The sequence below is a fragment of the Peromyscus californicus genome, unplaced genomic scaffold, assembly GCF_007827085.1.
Source record: "Peromyscus californicus insignis strain IS unplaced genomic scaffold, ASM782708v3 Scaffold_15__1_contigs__length_86483966, whole genome shotgun sequence".
NCBI lineage: Eukaryota > Metazoa > Chordata > Mammalia > Rodentia > Cricetidae > Peromyscus > Peromyscus californicus.
In genome coordinates, this window is record NW_026294447.1 from 33,714,676 (window position 1) to 33,734,238 (window position 19,563).

The 19,563-nt window shown below is 38.1% G+C and overlaps 1 non-coding gene across 1 annotated transcript; it reads right to left on the reverse strand.

Moving 5' to 3' along the window:
- Positions 1-13,664: 13,664 nt before the first annotated feature.
- LOC128111360 (small nucleolar RNA SNORA18) lies at positions 13,665-13,800 on the reverse strand. Its single transcript, XR_008218607.1, has one exon. It is a non-coding gene; the product is annotated as a small nucleolar RNA SNORA18 (small nucleolar RNA).
- Positions 13,801-19,563: the final 5,763 nt, after the last annotated feature.

Consider the following 19,563-nt stretch of genomic DNA (forward strand, 5'->3'; position numbering starts at 1 on the left):
CACTTTTTTTGTAAACACTTTTTATAAGCATATTTTAGGTGTATAAAAATGTGTTTCATTGTAACATGCTGTGCATGACTAACTCTCTTCACCTTCTTTTGTCTCTTCCTCTTTCCCCTGATTATCTTTTTCTTCTCTACTAAGTCCCCTTCTATTGTCATGTCTTCAAATGTTTCAGAAATCTAAATTCTACTTGTAAGAGATAATATGTGACCCTCGGCCTTCTTCATCTAATGAGAAGATTTCTAGTTCCATCTATTTTCCTACCAAAGACACAATACCATTATCTTTTCAGGACACGTGATATTCCACTGCTTGTGTGCCACATTTTCTTCATCCATTCACCTGTTGGTAGGCACCTAAGGTGACTCCATAACTTGTCTTTTGTGAATAGAGACATGAAGAATATGAGTATACAGAAAGCTCTGCTGCATACTGTCTCTTTTGCTTCCAAGTGTATATCCATGAGTGGTACAGCTGGGCCGTGTGGTAGTCATACTTGCCATAATTTGAAGATCCTTCATCCTGATTTCCATAGTGGTTGCATCAGTTTACACCCCCACCACTAGTGTATATGGAGTTCTTTCCCCTGACATCTTTACTAGCATTTATTGTTGTTTTGTTGATTTTAACCATTATGACCAGGTAGAGATGGATTCTCAATTTCCTCCCTCCTTCCTTTCCTTTGTTTGCTTCATTCTGTCTTCCACTCAGAGACAGGGTCTTACTCTGTAACCCAGACTGGTCTGGAACTCACTGTCCTCAAACTCAAAGTCATTTTCCTGCCTTGGATTCTCAAGTGCTTAGACCACAAATGTGAGCCACCGTACCTGGTAAGGATATTTACTTTTGAAAATTTCTATTCGTTTTCATATTTGTTGACTGTTTGGTTATTCCAGTGTTTAATTGATTACTTTATATATTGTGGCTATCAATCCCTGTTGGAAGAATAGCTGCTATTTTATTAACTTTGTAGGATTTCTTTTCACTGTGTTTCCTTTTATCCACTGTATAGGCTTTCTTTTCACTGTCATTTCCTTTGTTGTGCTCATATTTAATGCAACATTGTCACTTCTTGCTATATTGTTGAGCTTCTTCTGGCCAGTTATATGTCAACTTCATAAAAGCTAGAGTCATCTGAGTAGAAGAAACCTCAATTGAGAAAAGCCCCCACAAGTTCTAGCTGTAGGGCATTTTCTTAATTATTGATTAATAGGGTAAGACCTGGCACATTGTGGGCTAGTGGTCCTAGATTCTGTAAGAAAGTACTCTGAGAAAGCCATGATGAGCAAGCCAGTAAGTAGCACCCCTCTACGGTCTTTGCATCAGCTCGTGCCTCCAGGTTCCTGCCCACTTTCTACGATGATGGACTACAATGTGGAAGCATCAGCCAAATAAACCCTTTCCTCCTCAACTTGCTTTTGATCATGGTGTTTCATTACAGCAATAGCAGCCTTAACTGAGAGAAAGCTGTTGGAGTCTTATTATGAAAAAATCACTGTATAAGTTAAATCTTAAAAGTGTTTCTAGTACGTTTTCCTCTATCAATCTCAAAGTCTAAGGTCTTTAATACATTTTTTTGTACAGATTGTGATAGATCTAGCTTCAGTCTTCTACATCTGCATATTTAGTGTGTTCAGCACCATTTATTTAAGAGACAGCCTTAGAGAGTCCATCATAAAGAGAGTCATACAGTTTTACTTTCATGGGCTTATTTCTGGGTCCTCTATCCTATGCCACTGGGCTACATGTTTTTATGCCAATACCATGTGCTTTGAAATATTATTTTAACTAGGCAAAGGTGTGTTATGTTTGTTTATCCTACAGAATATCATTTTAACTGTGTAAACTTTTTTATGCTGCATTTGTTTAACTATGAAAAGATGTGTTACATTTGCTTCACCTTGCCTGCCTACGGCTCCTGATTGGTGTAATAAAGAACTGAATGGCCAACAGCAAGGCAGGAGAAAGGATAGGCAGGGCTAGCAGGAAAAGAATAAATAGAAGAAGGAATCTAGGCTTGAGAGAAGAAGAAACAAAAGAAGGAGGAGAAGAGAATGAGGGAGATGTCCAGGGTCCAAAGCTAGACAGAAAAGTGATGAAAGTAAAATATACAGAAGTAAGAAAGGTAATAAGCCTCGAGGCAAAAGGTAAAGAGAAATAGGTTAATTCAAGTTAAAAGAGCTGGTTGGAAACGTGCCTAAGCTAGGCCAAGCATTCAAAACTAATAGTGAGCTTCTGTGTCATGATTTGGAAGCTGGTTGGTGGCCTAAAAGAAAAAGCCTGGTACAACCATGCCTCTTTTTAGTACTATGAGTCTATCCTACCGTGTGAAGTCAGTTACTGTAATACCACCAATACTGATTTTTGCTTAGGATTTCTTTGACCATTCAGTCTTTTGTGCAACTGCTGGAGTCCAGCCCCAGCAGGGTTCAGGTCCCAAAGAGGAGGTATGAAGTTAGAGAAGGGAAGAAGAAGACTGACAGGATTGATCTGAGGGTGACTAGGGATGGCTGCCGCTTTATTGAAAGACAGGCTTCACCTTTTAGACTCTATAATTGCACAATGGAATAAAGAGGAGAAAGGGGGCATGCGAGTTGGGGTGTGGCTTGTGATCAGGGATTGAGGAAGCTAGCATTGACCTTGACAAGGTAACAGGCACCACAATCATATGTTAATGGAAGGGCCACAAGTTTCTCTTGCCAGGGAAAAGAATGACTCCCTTTTTAGCAAGTGGGAACTTTCTTCAAGGCCCTGAGGAAATGGGGCTTTTGTCTAAATGCCTGACCTTGGGAAAAAGACTTTCTCCTGGGACCAGACACTCCATTATAGAATATTTGAGTTTTTATCTGGCTTAGTTTATCTAAACAGCTAAAGCTTAAAGTAACAGTGAAGCTAGACAAATATTACCGCGAACCTGAGTAGATTTCAGGAATTTATAAATCTTGATTATCAGACATACTTTTTTATGAAGCATATGCTACTTATTGAAATTTTCTAGCAGCTTTGTGTTAACTTGTGTAGGAGTAGGCAGAGTTATCACACTATGTAGTTCCACAGTGGCAGGGATTTTTCCAAAAGAATTATTTTGTTTAAATAGGCTGCTGTTTTATACATTTTCATCCTTCACCAAAGAACAAAATTTCCCAAAGGGAAAGCATAATAGTGAGAATCATTAAAAGTGAAAGGGTGCTGGAGAATTGTGATCCACAAAGTCAAAATGCTGAAACTTTGTCAAGCAGCAATGATTGCCATGAATCCATATGAATTTTAGGATTTTTTTCCTAGGTCTGTTCAGAATGTAGTTGAAATTTTGACAGGGGTTGCACTAACTCAGAATGGCCACATTCTTAATGTCAAAAAGTGAATGTGAGAGGTCTTTCTGTTATCCATAGTGTTCTTTAGTTTTTTTCTTCAGTCTTTTATAATTTTCATTATGCATGTGAATCATGTACATGTTTAAGTTTATTCCTAGGTATTTTTTTAACATTTTTTTTAATTGAGTTTTGGGAATTTCACATCATGCACCCTGCCATGGTTTAAAATAAAATGGCCCCAAAGGGAATGGCTCTGTTAGGAAGTGTTGTAGCCGGGAGTTTCTCCAGTCCTGTATTACCTAGAAGTCTGGATGAATCTCTCCCAACCACGGTCCCACAGCTGCTTATAAAATAATTACTCCGAGGCTTTTATTACTTACAAACTGAGTACAGATCTGTAGACAAAACTACTATTGAAGCAATCTGTAAACTCTTTTTACAGTGGAGCTTATGGACCTCCTTGAGCCTGAGTGAGGCACTGGGTCAGTGTACCCCTGGATGTAGGAAACATCCATGCAGTGGCAGTGTAACCCCTAAATGTCTCAGGCTTGTAAGGTAGGTGTGTGTGTGTGTGTGTGTGTGTGTGTGTGTGTGTGTGTGTGTAGAAGGTGACCAAACTAAAGAATTTTACGTTGGGAGTAGAGTCATTGTCCATGAGGAACCTTGTCAGTCTTTGCCATGTTGGTTTCTGTCCTTTTCCCTGAACATTTCATACCCAGCTTCTCTAATTTCTGACAAGTTGGTCTACTATTTTTACACTGGTTGATCGTAGTTTCTGAAGGTTTGGGAGCATGAAGAGAACAAGGAAACAGAGTGCATAAGAGACATAGGAAAGATGTCATCCATGTATAGTTGAAGACTTAAACTGTTTCAAACTATTTTGTTCAATTTATGTCTCTTTTATCGTCATGTTTTGATTGCTTATCAGACTTTACTTTTTTTTTTTTTTTTTTTTTTTTTGGTTTTTTCGAGACAGGGTTTCTCTGTGTAGCTTTGCGCCTTTCCTGGGACTCACTTGGTAGCCCAGGCTGGCCTCGAACTCACAGAGATCCGCCTGGCTCTGCCTCCCGAGTGCTGGGATTAAAGGCGTGCGCCACCACCGCCCGGCCAGACTTTACTTTTAAATACATCCATCACCATTGTTTTCCTCAGGGAGAGAAACGTATATTGTCTTTTTGCTCTGTGTCCTGATTTAGTATTTGCATTCGTCAAACTGTAGTCACGGCTCAGATGTCACGGTAAAATTGAAAAGAGTACAGCATTTTTCCAGTGTGCTTTTGAGAACCTGTTGTTGTATCTTTTGTATGAGGTAAATAGATGTAGTTTTACAAGGGGATAAACATTACCATTCTAATTGTCGTCATGCTGATGTTACATAAAGCATGTCCTGAGAGCCACAAATGAGCAAGAACTCCTTAAAGAAGAAAGGCTATAGCAAGATAAAGACATCAAAACCATCGACATTGTATGCTATTCCAAAAGAAACAAGAAATTGCCAGGAAGGATCAGAGCTTAAGGGAAAGCGGTTACTGTTACAAATACCACTGAGACATTCAGAAGAGAGACGGAATTTTTCAAGAGTAGGAGATATGTTTTCCCAACAGTCTACAGTTCTGTAAAATTTTTTAGTTAATGCATACAAAAGGCAAGGACTTTGATACACCTACAGGGAACCTAATGTTTCAAGTTTGTATAAGGAAACATCTTAAAAAATGTATAAAGTGAAAATGTCTAGTGTTGGATTTTGAAAACTTTTAAAGACATTTTTTAAAGATTTTTCAAAGTCAAAGCTGGTCTTACCCAAATCCACTGCTGTTGTTAATTTGCGTCCATAGGTTGACTCCCAAGTTGCTAAGCACTGAAGGAGAAAGGTTATTGTTGAGTGGCCCAACAAGTCCTTCAAAGCACCATGTCTGTAAGCCACGGCTAGAGAATGTGGGAGATTTAAAGTGTTTTTGTGTAATTATTCTGTCACTAGGGAAAAATGTGGTGAAAAACAGTAGTTGCTGATGTCTTTTAGAACACTTATCAGAATACCAATTTCAACATCAACAACTTATTACTAAGAACTAAAAAAAACAACAACCCAGTTTTATTTTCAAGGAATGTTTTATTCTACCTGCACATCTAATTTTTCCTCTCACCTTAATATGTAAACATTCTCATCCTCATGTTACCTCCTGCTTGTTCTTTACCTCCTCATATATACATCACTACACTTTTGTTGTCTGCTAGAATTTTGGTCTTGAATGCCCTCCCAACGTCTCTGTGTTTAAAGGTTTGGTCCTCAGTTAGTGACACTATAAGGAGGTGGTGGTATCTTTGTGTGGTAGGGCACCGGAGAGGTCTTCTAATGGCTGGGGACATGTCTGCTGAAGAAGATTGTGGGACCCTGGTCTCTCTTCATTCTCTTTTGCTTCCAAGCCGTGGTGAGTGGTTGTGTTACATCATGAGCTCCCACAATGATGCACTACCAGAAGCCATGACAATGGTGGCAGTCAACTATGGACTGAACCATGTAGCCCCACGAGACTAAATAACCCTTATATCTTTATATATTAATTCTTAATAGCACTTGTTATAGAGACAGAAAGCTAATTAGCATCCTATTGTTCATTTATCTTTCCTTCAATACGTGTTATAGAAAAGGATGTGGAAGCAAGAACTTTGCTCCTCTACTCCACTCCTCTGTCTGCAGTTACTGCAGAATTGCCTTGCACACAAAAATGCTTAAACATTAGAAAAATTATAGTGTGTGTGTGTGTGTGTGCATGTGCGCACGTGTGCATACAATTGAGGAAGTTGAATCTTTCCTCCACCAGGTGTGACTTAGGCTATCAGGTTTGCCAACAAATGCCTTTTCTCACAGAGTCACCTTGCCAGTCCATGGAATATTTTGAATAAATGAATGTATTTATTTACGTGAATGAAAAAATCCTGTGAGTTAACACACACCTTTTTAAAACACATAAAGGTTCTGAATTTCAGAGAGCATAGTGCTTGCATATAAGAACAATCAACAAATTCAGAAGAGAACTGCTAGCATTCATGTTTTATAACTTATTATGCAATATAATAATTGTTACCCAAGGACTATAAAATAAAAATTCATCTTGAGTTTTAAAACTGCTTCCTTCATGTTAGGAAAGAAATGTCAGTGCTAACTTGAGTATTATTTACATTAGAAGTGTGTTCTAATTTACTTTGTGTTGCTTGATGAATACTTTGACCAAAACAATTTAGGGAGGAGGATGTGTTTCCACTTCCAGGTTATAGTCCATCTTTGTGGGAAGTCAGAGCAGAAACTAAAGCAAGGCAAGAAGGCTAGAAGGACAGGAACTTAAAGAAATCTTAGAGGAATGCTGTTCACTGTCTTGCTCCCAGGCTCACTCTAAGTAACCTTTCTTATACAGCCCAGGTCTACCTGCCTAGAGATGGTACTGCCCACAGTGGGCTGGTCCCTCTTATATCTATTAGTAATCAAGAAAATTTCCAATAGACATGCCCACAGATAGTCTGATGGGGGCAATTCTTCAATTGAGAGTTCTTTCCAGGTATGTCAAGTTGACAGCCAAGATTAGCCATCACAAGACTACCCCTTATCAATTAGACACACAAACACCACTGTTAAACCATAACCTTTCCTTGTCCCTAGAATCTTATATTAATGCCACAATATAAAACATAGTCCGAATTTTAAAATCCTACAGCCTTTAAAAATTCCAATACTTTGAAAGTCCAAGTTCTCTTTAAAAATCCCAGGTCTTTAAACTGTGGGTTATTGTAAAAAAAAGAAGAAAAAGAAAAAAAAGCTAATTTTTTATTCTAAAAAAGGTGAAGTGCAATATAATTACAGTCAAATCAAAACCCAAAATCCAAAATCTAGCAGTGTAAACAGCTCACTGTCCAGAATCTGGACCTTACTCATAATCTGGCTCCAAAAGACTGAGGCAGTCCCACTTCCCCAATCTTCCATTTGCAGCATGCACAGCTTATCTCGTGTGTGGGCTAAACATAGGTCCACTTCATGCCTTCTGCTGTCCTTGGTAAATGTATCCCAGTCCTGACATCTCCATAATCTTGGTGTTTTGGCTGCAGCTGAGGCTGCACTTTCACCAATGGCCTGTCTTCAGGGTCTGTGATCCTGCCATTTGAGAGAGCCAAGCTTCTCTCCATGCCTTCTTCAGTACTGTAGTTTCATGCCACCAAAACCAATACCACATTGGATATTCTCACACATGACCAATTTAGGCTGCCAGTTTGAAGTACAGCCCCATACCCGGCCTCTAGAACACATATTCTGCCTACTGACCCATATGATTTCACAGGAGCTAACTGACTTCTTACCAATCATGGCTGGTTCTTTAGTCCCAATGGACTAGCACTTGTTTCCCAACCAGTGAAGCACAGAGTTCATTTCTCTAGATTCTTTATCCAAAATATCACATGAACGACTCTGGTAGAGTCTTTGCTTCCATTGAAGCTTTATAATCTAGGCTTCCATTGTTTGTCTTGCTCTCAGTGTTATTTCCCTCATTCATCTCTAAGCATGCAACAGCCTTTCCTGTCCAGATTCCAAACACTTACACAATTCATCTTCCAACATAGCGTGCTTAGGTCCATCACAGAAACACCTCACTTCTCCTACCAGTTTCTCCTCTAGTTTCTGTTGCTGTGATAAATGCCATCACCAAAAGCAGTTTGGTAAGGAGAAAGCTTATTTCCATTAGCAGTTATAGTACATTCTTAAGGGGAGTCCGAGCAGTAATTCAGGCAAGGCATGAATTTGAAGCAGAAAACATAAATGGTGTGGTTTCCTTAGTGGTTTGCTGCCAGGCTTCCTTTGTGCTCCCTGTCATATGTATATACACCCCAGGCTCACCTTCCTAGGAATAGTGTGGCCAACAATGTTCTGGGCCCTCCTACATTAGTTAGCAATCAAGAACATGCCCCCACAGACATACTCACAGGTCAGTCTGATGGACGCAATTATTCAACTGGGGTTCCCTTTTCTCGGGTATATTATGTTGATCACCAAGACTAGCCATTACAAAGTCCAAAGACTAACCTTAGATTTGTAATCATTAGCTCACATCTTTGAACCTGATTTGAGCTTCTGTGTCTTGTTTCCTAGCTGCTCTATGAAGATTCTTCAGAGCAAGGGCATAATCTTGGATTTCTCCTAACAGATGGTGAAGTGTAAGACAACGAGCTTTCTCCTAGATGTCTTTGGCAGCACTAGATTATTTGACTATTATTTCATCTTCCTTGTGATCAGAAGACAGTGGAAATAAAAAACTCTTTTTAGAATTGCATATTTTATTAATGAAATCATGGTTGGCTTGAGCTTTCTATTGTAAATTAGCCACTTTTGCACTAAAGTAAGTGACAGGTGAGGTTAAAAGGTGTGGGACAAAATGTTTATAAATGTGAATGGTAAAGCTACTCATTTCAAATCATCTTAAATAATAATAAATAACACTTCGTCAATGAAATCATTGAGATCAATAAAAGAAATGAAGATTTTCATTGACTAGAGTTTTATTGGGCATGTATTGTAGCTGCTGTTGGGGGTATGTAATACAAATCACATTTTTAATGTGTCTCATTAATTATAAAAATTCCTCATTCATCTATGTTACAAATGCTTATAATCCATCTGGCATACCAATGACAAAGACAGAAACATTTCTGTTTATATTTGAAAGCAATATATTAGAAGAAATTTAACCTGGGAAATCTTTGAGTTTCTTCAATGACTTTTAACACATTTTCTACTTTAAAAGTCTACTATAAGCGCCGGGCGGTGGTGGCGCACGCCTTTAATCCCAGCACTCGGGAGGCAGAGGCAGGCGGATCTCTGTGAGTTCGAGGCCAGCCTGGTCTCGAAAGCGAGTACCAGGAAAGGCGCAAAGCTACACAGAGAAACCCTGTCTCGAAAAACCAAAAAAAAAAAAAAAAAAAAAAAAAAAAAAAAAAGTCTACTATAAGCAACATTAAATAAAGATATTCATTTATTTTCAAGGAATAGTTTGCAATTATCTGTTACCTTTGAAGCACACAATGGAGCTCTTGAATAGTAAGTAAGTTGAAGACAGCTGTAGCACGAATCTTAAAAGGCCTTATTAATAAAACAAACCTGGAGCCAAGTATTGGGGTGAACACTGGAAGATCAGAGAGACAGAACAAGCCACAGCTTCCTCACCTTACCAATTCCTCAGCTGATCCTGTTTCCTCAGACTGGAAGCCTCTGTGTCCTCATCTGAATGGGTCTCAGCTAAACTGCTGCTCAAAAACCTAAAAGCTTAACCAGCTAAAAGCTTCTAGTTCCTGGTCCTCATGCCTTATATACATTTCTGCTTTCTGCCATCACTCCCTGGGATTAAAGGCTCACTTTCTGGGATTAAAGGCATGAGTTACCATGCTTGGCTGTATCCTTGAACACACAGAGATCCAGGTAGATCTCTGTCTCTGGAATGCTAGGATTAAAGGTGTGAGTGCCACCATTTTCTAGCCTCTGTATCTGGTGGCTGTTCTGTTCTCTGACCCCAGATAATTTTATTAGGGTGCACAATATTTTGGGGGAACACAATACCACCACAGACAGCTTTCAATAATAACAGAGTAAAGTTACAATTAAGTGCACAACATCCTGATAAACATCTTTGATGTTTAGAGATGGACCACTAAGTTTTAAATTGCCAAGTAAATTAGTAGGATGTAGAGAGAATCAAGTTCTTCTTCTTCCTTCTCTTCCTCCTCTTCCTTGTCCTCCTCCTCCTCTTCTTCTTCATCATCATCTTCATCTGCCTTGCTGTGTCTTGGGAAAGAAAGCTTTAGATTGATCTTTTGCTGCTTTTTAATTGAAAGAGTTGTATTCAGTATGTTGGAGTTTTTAGAATGATGGTTATTCTATATATAAGAAAATAAATGAATCTAGAAAATTCCAGGCATGTAAAGATTCAAGATGCACTGTACGGTTTCAGCTTATGAATATATATCTACAACCTGGCTCTTCTAAGAATTTTTTTAAAGAAAATTTTATAGATTTTCCTATAAAATCTGTAAACAAAACAATGAACACAGAAGTGCGTCCTCTGGCAAGAGGCTAAAGTTCTCATCTCGGCTGGAGCGAAAGGTGATCTGAAGAGGAGTTTCCCAAGCTACCTAGGGCCTGATGTCTCTTATCTGCTGTGCATAGCCACACCCAGAAGGATATGTGGACAGGATCCATGATGCAATGGGAAGTCATTTATGTTTGTAAACTCATGACATTCATGGTCCTGAGGAATTTTGTATCTTGTATCATAATCGCAAAAAGATTTATTTTTATTGTTTTGTTTATGTGTTTGTGTTTGTGTGTGTGTGTGTGTGTGTGTGTGTGTGTGTGTGTGTGTGTGTGTGACCACCAGGGATTTGAATCCCTTAGATCTGGAGTTAGAAGTGGTGGTTAACCTAACTCTTGTCCTCAGCAAGAGTAATTCACAATCCTAATGACTGTGCCCTCTCTCCTGCCTCTGAACTTTTCTCTTGTTTTAACATTTTATAATATCTCATAAGGCAGATATAACCTTAAGCTATCTTATAATCCTTTTCTTTTAAAATATATACATAAAATTATAACTTTTGGAGAAAAAGATGACTGTTTACAGCATAGATTTTTAATAATTTTTAATTTACTTGATGACTGAGAATCACAGAGTGTTGACCCTGTGCCTACAAAACATAATCTTGAGATGGTCTGTATAATAAGAATGGGAAGTGTTTTCTGGTCGACAGCTTGAGTACTGTAGCCAGAACTGTATAAAGAAAAGTGAACTGAAGACTTTAATCCATATTTACATAATTAATATTTATTTTTTTCTGATAAAGTTAAGAAAATCTTGGTAATTTATTGTATATATTTAATTTATGAAATGCTCATTTTTTGAAGTCTGAAGAGGAAATTTTCTGAAAATAGCAATATTAAATAACAAAATTTTGCAAGGATTATATAACATCTGCTCAGAAAAATTGTATCTGGAGCAGAAGTCGAAGAGAATAGCTGTCAGTGGGAGGGTTATAAAAAGACTGGGGGAGTGTTTCAGAGGACAAAGCCTTTGTCTCTACTCCCTGGAGGGAGTCCCTTATGTTCTAAAATCTGTGTGTTGTACAAAGTCATTTGAATATTGCTTTATAATATTTTCTAAATATTCTCCAAAGGATTTGTTCATTTTAATATGTCTCCAGGATGTTTTGGAGAAATGTTTAGTGACATAGGAAGTGAGAAAACAGAAACAAATTATAAATACAGTGGCATTTCTATTCTGTAATTAAAGTCAAAATAAATATGTAAAAGTGAATTTTAGGAAATAAGCCCTTTGGGGGATTCTTAAATTACAACTTATTTTAATCTTTTTTGTACAAATATGTACTTTTCAAATTCTTAGCATTGAACAAACACTTGTTCATTCTTTTGGAGAAGGAGATGGCTCACTTATGAGCCTTGGCTCTTATTTCTTATTGAAATGTTATTTTTCATATGGAGAATTTTTAATGAATTTTCTACGTATCAAGAAAAAAAATCCGTGAATGCTGTCTGTTGCCTGAATTAGTTTATATTACAGTGTGTTGTGAGTAAATGTGGTCCTTGACTTTTGATGATTTAGTTTGTGGTCTTTTGATCTCACTGTGGTCTGAAAGCCATACAAGCTGTGTAGAAACTGAACTCAAATGTTTGAATTTTAATCTTCGTCAGGATAATTTTATACGTTCTCTCTCACTCTCTCAGTGGTGGGCAGCTTCAGGAGCCACAGCTCCCAGAGAAACAACCCACACTCTACTTTGAACTAAGTTTTTAGCACTTTTTCCCCTTTTTTGAAAAATTTTTTTTCTCCCGTAGTATGTCCTGATTACAGTTTCTCCTCCCAGCTCCTCCCTACCTCATCTCCCATCTATACTACCCCCTTTCTGTCTCTCATTAGAAAACAAGCAGGCTCCCAAAGGTAATAATAAAATAAAATAAGACAAAACAAGAACTATCACATCAGAATTAGACAAAACAAAGGAAAAAAAGAATTCAAGAGAAGGCACAAGAAACAGAGTCCCACTTGTTCACACACTCAGGAATTCTATAAAAACTCTAAACTGGAAGCCGTAACATGTAAGCATGAGACATGTAGGGTAAAAAGAGAGAAGAAAAATATAAATAAAATAAAAGAAAATAATAAGATAGAAAAATAAAAAGGAAGAGCCTTGACGTGGCATTATGAGACAAGGAACTTCTAAAGATGCCATTGTGTTCATTTTCTGTTGGTCATCTACTCCGGAGCACTAGCATTTTTTTTAAGATAAAGGTTTTCAATAAACTACATGAGCTGTTCAACACTTTATTACAAAATAGGCTTTGTGTTAGATGTTGCCCAAATGTTCTGAGCATATTTAAGGTAGAGTGTATTAAGCTGTATCAACATAGGATGAGCTTATGAGGCTATAAGCACACCATCTATAGTCTTAAATAGTCCTACAGCGTGAATTTTTCCCAAGTTCAGAAAGTTGTCAGACCCAGTCTGACTGCAGTGTAGATAGTGAAGCATTTTACTCATGGCTGCTGCTAATTGTAATGAAGTATGTAAGCTAATGATTTATGTCTGATAGCACTGCGTTATGAATGTATTAAAGCTGCAAAACAGCAGATTCCTGTGAAACTAACAGCTGAGGAGGAGGGATTAAGAGAATTCGAATTGTTATGTTTACGTAACAAGTGTCATCACTCGATGTGATGGCTGGTTTTAATTGTCAACTTTACTCTATCTAGAATTACCTGGGGAGACTCAGTGATGGATTTGATTTTACAGAAGCTCACCGTTAAGATAAAATCTGGACTTTGAAAATGTTGGAGTCTTTAAAGACTTGAAAACTCTTAAAGCTGAACTGTATTTTACATTATGAGATAAACGTGAGACTCTGTGGACAAGGGATTGAACACTATGGTTTAAGAGTGATGTGTTTAGCTGTCAAGTTGATAAGAGATGCTAGTTGTGACTGTTGGTTTTAATTGTCACCTGACACAATCTAGAAACATATGGGAAGGGAGTCTTAATGAGAAATTGTCTAGACTAGGTTTGTCTGTTGGTGTACCTATGGGACTTTATCTTGATTGTATTAATTGAAGTGGGAAGAACCTCTCACTGTGGGTGGCATCATTCCTTATGTAGAATATCATGTGCTTTATAACCATAGAGAAAGTCAGCTAAGTGCTGGCACATATGAATAAATATCTGTTCTTTGCTCTCAATTATGAGTCAAATAAATCTTTTCTCCCTTGTTGCTTATATAGAGAGTGTTTTTATTTGTTTTATTTTTGTTGACTGTTTTATAGTTTCTTCCCACAAATCTAAGAAAGAGTCCTGTGCTTAAAACAAAACCATAGGGTTTTTTTCTACATGGGACATTTCCAGTATTGTGTGGCCTTTGGGGAGGCTCCATTGGGATAGACCTCAAAAGTGTAAAGAGTATTTTACTGAAGAAACAGGAGACAAAACAAAGATGTTAGGCATGTATTTATTATCCTTGCATATGAATAAGTTGGGGAAAGTTTGAAATCTAGGCTGTTGTTTGTGTCACCAAAAACCTTAAAGATAAACATTACGGTTCATGTTAGTAGGTGAATGCTGGGAGCTTGCTAGCTAGATAATTTTATTGTACCCTAGGCCATGTTATTTGTTCCCTGATAATCAGTTGGCTCAGAGTATAGTGTTCATGAGACAATCGAGAGGTGGTTTACTGGTGAACAGATTAAAGATGTAACCCCATGTGCTGTGCTAAACACTGAGTTTTCATAATGTAGTGACCCTGAGAATGAAAATGAGCAGCACTAGAAATACATTTTTTAAAAAGGCAAAGTTTATTTGTGAGTAACTGCTGAAATTCTGAAGTGAATTTGTGACCTCTTCTAATGCACTTTCAGTGTCTTCATGCTGGGTACGCTTTTGGAACTTGGGGCAGGGGACAGATAATGGAGACATATAAACTGTAACAACCCATAGGAATACTTTTAGTAGGTGTCAAATACTTCTGGAATTAGGGATGAAAAAATTGATACACTCTGAGCTCTAATTCATTCTGTTCATGTGTTTCCTGGATATTTGGTGTGACCTGAGAAACAGAGTTATGTGATTTTATCACTGTGTATTCATTTCAGAGTATAATTGCAAAACTGTGACTGATATGATATCATTAAGTGGTATGATGTTATGGTACCACTATCATAGATGGTCCCATGTAGCTTGTGACTATATTTAATGAAACAAGTGTATTGTGTAGAATAATTTGGTAATGTTAAATAGTTCAGATAATGTCACAAAAGCCAGTGGATATTAGTTCAGATTATGGTAGATGACTACGTAGTTCTAGAGAAGTTGCATCAGAATAATGTGATGGAAAGAACATCAAACACAATTTTGTCAATTGAATAGTATTATCTGTGTGATTTAATCTCTCTGGGTTGTTTTAGTCATTTTAGAAGTACTATATTTTTCACAGCAAGGTTGTGATATATAAAGTAACTGGATCAGTACTCAGTCATCTTTACAGACTGGATAAGTGGTAATGTTTGTATATCTTCTGTTTAATCATATGTTTAAAAATGAATTCCATGTACCTCTAGATAATAATGGACATAAAATTGAGTGCCCATTTGCAGAGTTCTGCATTTAGAATGTTCTTAAGAAGCAGTCTATGAAATATTTTGTGTATATAATGTACTTATTTCTGGAGAAGATATGTAACTTCTGTAAGCCTTCCTGGTAAAGCCTCTGATTATGAAAACACACATGCTAAATGTGTTCAATTTATCAGCCCCTTTACATCAGTGTTTGGTTTAACAATTAATTGTAGACAGCTTAGTGGGATTGATAAATATGTTGGAAGCACAACCAGAGAATATGGGTCTGTTATGGAAGAGAAACTTGAAAAAGAAATGTATTGAAAAGTGAAACACACAATGTCTAAGTTTTTTTTTTGTCACATTTCAATTGTAAAATATAAGTCACATGTACTGACACATGTCTGTTGTCCCTGTATTCAGAAGGTTGAGGCAGGAGGCTCATGAGTACTTACTAGGCTAGCTTGGGTACAAAGTGAGACCTTGATTTGAACATAATAAAATAAAATTTTATTAAATTGTCTCAGTTTTCAATTAAATTTGTTTCTTTGCACAAAAGTACAAAGCAAGGCATTTGTTACATCTGTGAGAATAGTAAGCATCTTCAGCATTTTGTTTTAAATGCATATGTAGTAATATAAAAGTTATCTAAAACAATTTCTCTTGCTTAGTGTTTCTATAAAAGGAAAGATATATCTCAAACTTTTAATAACTTTTGGAGATCAAAACTAAGAGTCATAGAACTGGATAAAATAACTTGGAGAGTATATTCACATACAAAATGTCTGGAGAAGGTGAAATGAATCCAAAAGGGTACTGAGAAATTGGCACTAGTGAGGAGTCAGTGCCCTAATGACAAAAGAAGATTTCCCAGTGAAACAAACAAAAACAAACAAACAAACAACTTGTATCTGGGACAAAGGAAACCCAACAATATCCTCATTGTTGAGAGAGAGCGCTCTGTTACTGGTAATCACCAAGGGCAGCTGTTGGTGTTTCATGCCATGCTGCTGTCTCCTGAACTTGGAAGGTGTTGTCCAAACTTACCTTTAAACAAGCCTTCAGGCAATATGGTCCTGGCTGAAGTTTGAGAAGCGGTTCTCTGATTGAAGATCATAGGAGGATGTGGGATGAGTGAGCTGCCAGACAATGCAATTGTAGGCGGACAGGTCAAGGAACTAGAAGGATGCTACTAAAGCTTCAAAAGTTTTGGGTATAGTGGTAGGTGGGTAACAATGAGTCAGGGCAGAAACCTTCAGCAAAGAGAAAGAATGTCCTGGGGCCTTTGGGTGTTGGAAAAGAAGAGGGATCTTGCAAGGTTTTCAGGGGACCCCATGGCAGTCTCCCACGGGCTGCTATTGTGTTAGTGTTAACTGGATAGGGTACCCATTTGGGAAAGTAACAAAGACGTGTGTTTTCCCGGGATGATGAGGTTTCAGAGGGAGAAGGTGAGGAGTAAGCTGTTAAGGACTCTGTGATTTAGTTGATAGCAATTGGGAGTTTTCCAGGGGGAACTGGAAGAGTGTGAATACAAAAGCAGAAAATGTGTCTGACTAGGGGCGGTGTGGAAGAACAGCATCACAAGGACCAGCCTTCAGAGGGTCTTTTAGTCATAAGTGTGTTGTCTGTATTGAAGGCAACTGTTCCGATTCCTGCAGCACGTGAGAACCAGAACTAACGAGAACCTCCCTTTTAGCCACTGCTTTTCACCCTTGGCTTCACATTCGAATCAGCTGGGTGAAGTTTTAAAACTCCCCAAAATACACAAGCTTATCCCCAGACCAATTAATTCAGAATCTCTATGGGATAGGACCCAGATATCATTTTTCCAAAGCTCCCTGGGTGATATAGTAAAAATCTAGTTTGCGAAGTCCCAAGAAACAGCGAGAGGCTTTGGTTCTGGGGCCTGTGGTCTTTATCAGACAGCGCAGCTTTGACTCAGTCTGTACTGAGGTAGGAGTCAGTTTTGATCTCTTCCGGGGTCACCTCATCTAACTAGCTGAGGTCTGTGACAGAAACAGAGCGAATCACCCCGAGCAGACTAGTGGAGTGTTTGCATAAATCGGCTAGGGAAAAAAGTACAAAAAGAGAGTTTCTTCTTTAAGAGGTGAACAGTCAGCTTGACCTCTGCTCTCTAGGACGGTAGGTGACCGCCGAAATGGCAGCTGATTATACATACACGGCTCCCAGTGCACCGTGAGAACGTTTACTCTTGCAGATGAGCATGAGGTGAAAGGCTCACAGCACAACTTTTCATGGTTAATTAGCAGTTCGAATTGCTCCAAGAAATCAAATTGGAGGAGCAGATGGACTTGAACCTTACCCCGGGGCAGTAATCTGTACGTCCCGCCTATTAGTCTTGGCTGCTAATGCCATCCAGAGGCATTGTGATCTCGTAGTTTTGCTTATTTTCATTTGGTTGCTAAATAATTTAAACCAGAGCTCCAATTTCTTAGAAAAGGAAAAGAAATGTGCACATCTGAGCCATGTAATCTGTAACATGCTACCATCATGTTCTCCTAGCACTGGTGTCCTTAGGGACAGCCATTCTAGCAAAGAAATTTCCAGAGGGGTAAATGTTTGCTTTTGGATTTATGGGAGCCGTTTATTTTGAAACGTATTTCTCCAGTGCTGTGCTTTTGAACCAAATAGACTGTACTCTTAGAGAGCCAGTTTTAATTCTCTCGTTTTTTTTTTTTTTTTTTTGGGGGGGGGGATAATGGTTTAACTCCATTTTAGAAAACATCTACATTTATTAGTTTTAATCTCTTTTTTTGAGAATTTCAGACATGATTACTGTATTTACATCATTTCCACCTCTCCCTAGTTTAGCTACATTTTAAAAAGAAATAATTATTCAGCACATATTTACAGAACTCTGAAAGGATTTTTAAAAACACTTTTTTCTTTGTCATTTTATTAGTGCCATAATTTTTGAAACTGAGATGCAGAATTGGGATTTGTCGCCAACTCTTTTGCCTCCGGTTAAATCTGTGGGCCCAAGTAACACCTGCAGGAGAAAGGAGTGAGTGATTCTTGTCACCTTTTTGCACACGGAAATGTGTGCTATTCTCTTTGAGATGAAGGTACCACTTAAAGTTAACTTGTTATTATTTGCCCAGCTGGAGTGACAGAGAATGCTGTGAGACCTTTGCAGCATAACTTATTATTTCCCTGAAATTTTTCCCCATCTGAAGTAGAGACAGTAGCTGTTGACTAAGGACTGCGCTAAGGTCTGGGCTGGTCACACATGTCTGTACTACTTTCAGAAAGATGTCAGCATGATAAACAGATGTTCAGGACCAGTTTTCTAACACCTACTTTGTTCCTAACCGGCTCTGCGTGGAGCCCCTCTTCCCAACATTCTTGCTCCTTCATCAGGATCAGTCAGAGTTGGTTCTGGGTGTAGTAGCACCCACAGCCTTTGGATTCCTTCCTAGTCTTGTGTGCCTTCTTTTTCCGTATATCATAAACATGGTCATGGAGGTCATCTCTCTACATTTATTTCACATAGATGGCAACAGATTCAATTTTATGTCCCAGTGTAATAACTTTATGTGCCCCAATCACCTCTGTCACAATGCTTTTTTTTTTATTGTTGTTTATAAAGCATTGTGGAGATTCTACTCCAAACCAATTAAATCAATAAATCAGAGCCTATGGTCTAAGTTTTCCTCAGGTGATTCTAATATGTAGTCTGAGCTAAATACCAATATTAAAGCAAAACCATATTTCCTTCAGGGGTGTTTACATTTAGGAGGTAAGTAAAGAAAGTGTTTAAGCCAGAATCTATCTAAGCTATTTGCTAGTCTATAGCCAATGAAAAGAAAGCTAATTGTTTTCTAGGAATGTCTCCTTAGAAACCATGGCCTTCATATCATTTAATCTTAGGTATTGGATTAGTGATGATTATTATCCTTATATTTAATAGTGAAATATCCATCCACAAGAGACTAACTTCCTAATTTTGAGTAGGTAAGGAGAACTCCAACTTTACTTTACACTCTGTAATGGTGAGTCTAGAGAAACGTACAACCCCCAGGGGCAGCAGGGTTGTCTCATCTTATGTGTTTAATGGGGAGTCATTTCCTGTGTGGACTTGGCTGTTTCTCTGTTCAGGATGATCAGGGCCACAAGAAACATTGCTCAGGACTGTAAGAATGCTGTGATGATGGTTGCTGGATGATGGATACTTTGACTTGAAATCATAGTTTTCTAAGATTGATGTTAGACCAGGTATTAGCAAATTAATAACTAAGGTCAGCAGGTCCTTGTATTCTTGAAGCAAAACTTCACATGTATAGTGAAGATAGTTGGCTGCCTAGGAATGTTGTATGTGATAGAAACTAACAGATTCCTTTTTAAAATGTTTATTTTATTACTTAGTTATGTATATGTGCACGTGGGTTCTTGGGGCAGGGGCAGAAAAAGGAATCAGTTCTCCTGGAGCTCGAGTTAGGGGCAGTTGTGATCCACCCATTGTTGGCGCTGGGAATTGAATTTGGGTGCTCTACTGGAGCAGCAAGTTCTTTTAACTACTGAGGCATTTCTTCAGCCACTGGATTCACTATTAACTTCCCCTTTGAGAATCCTTAAACTTGT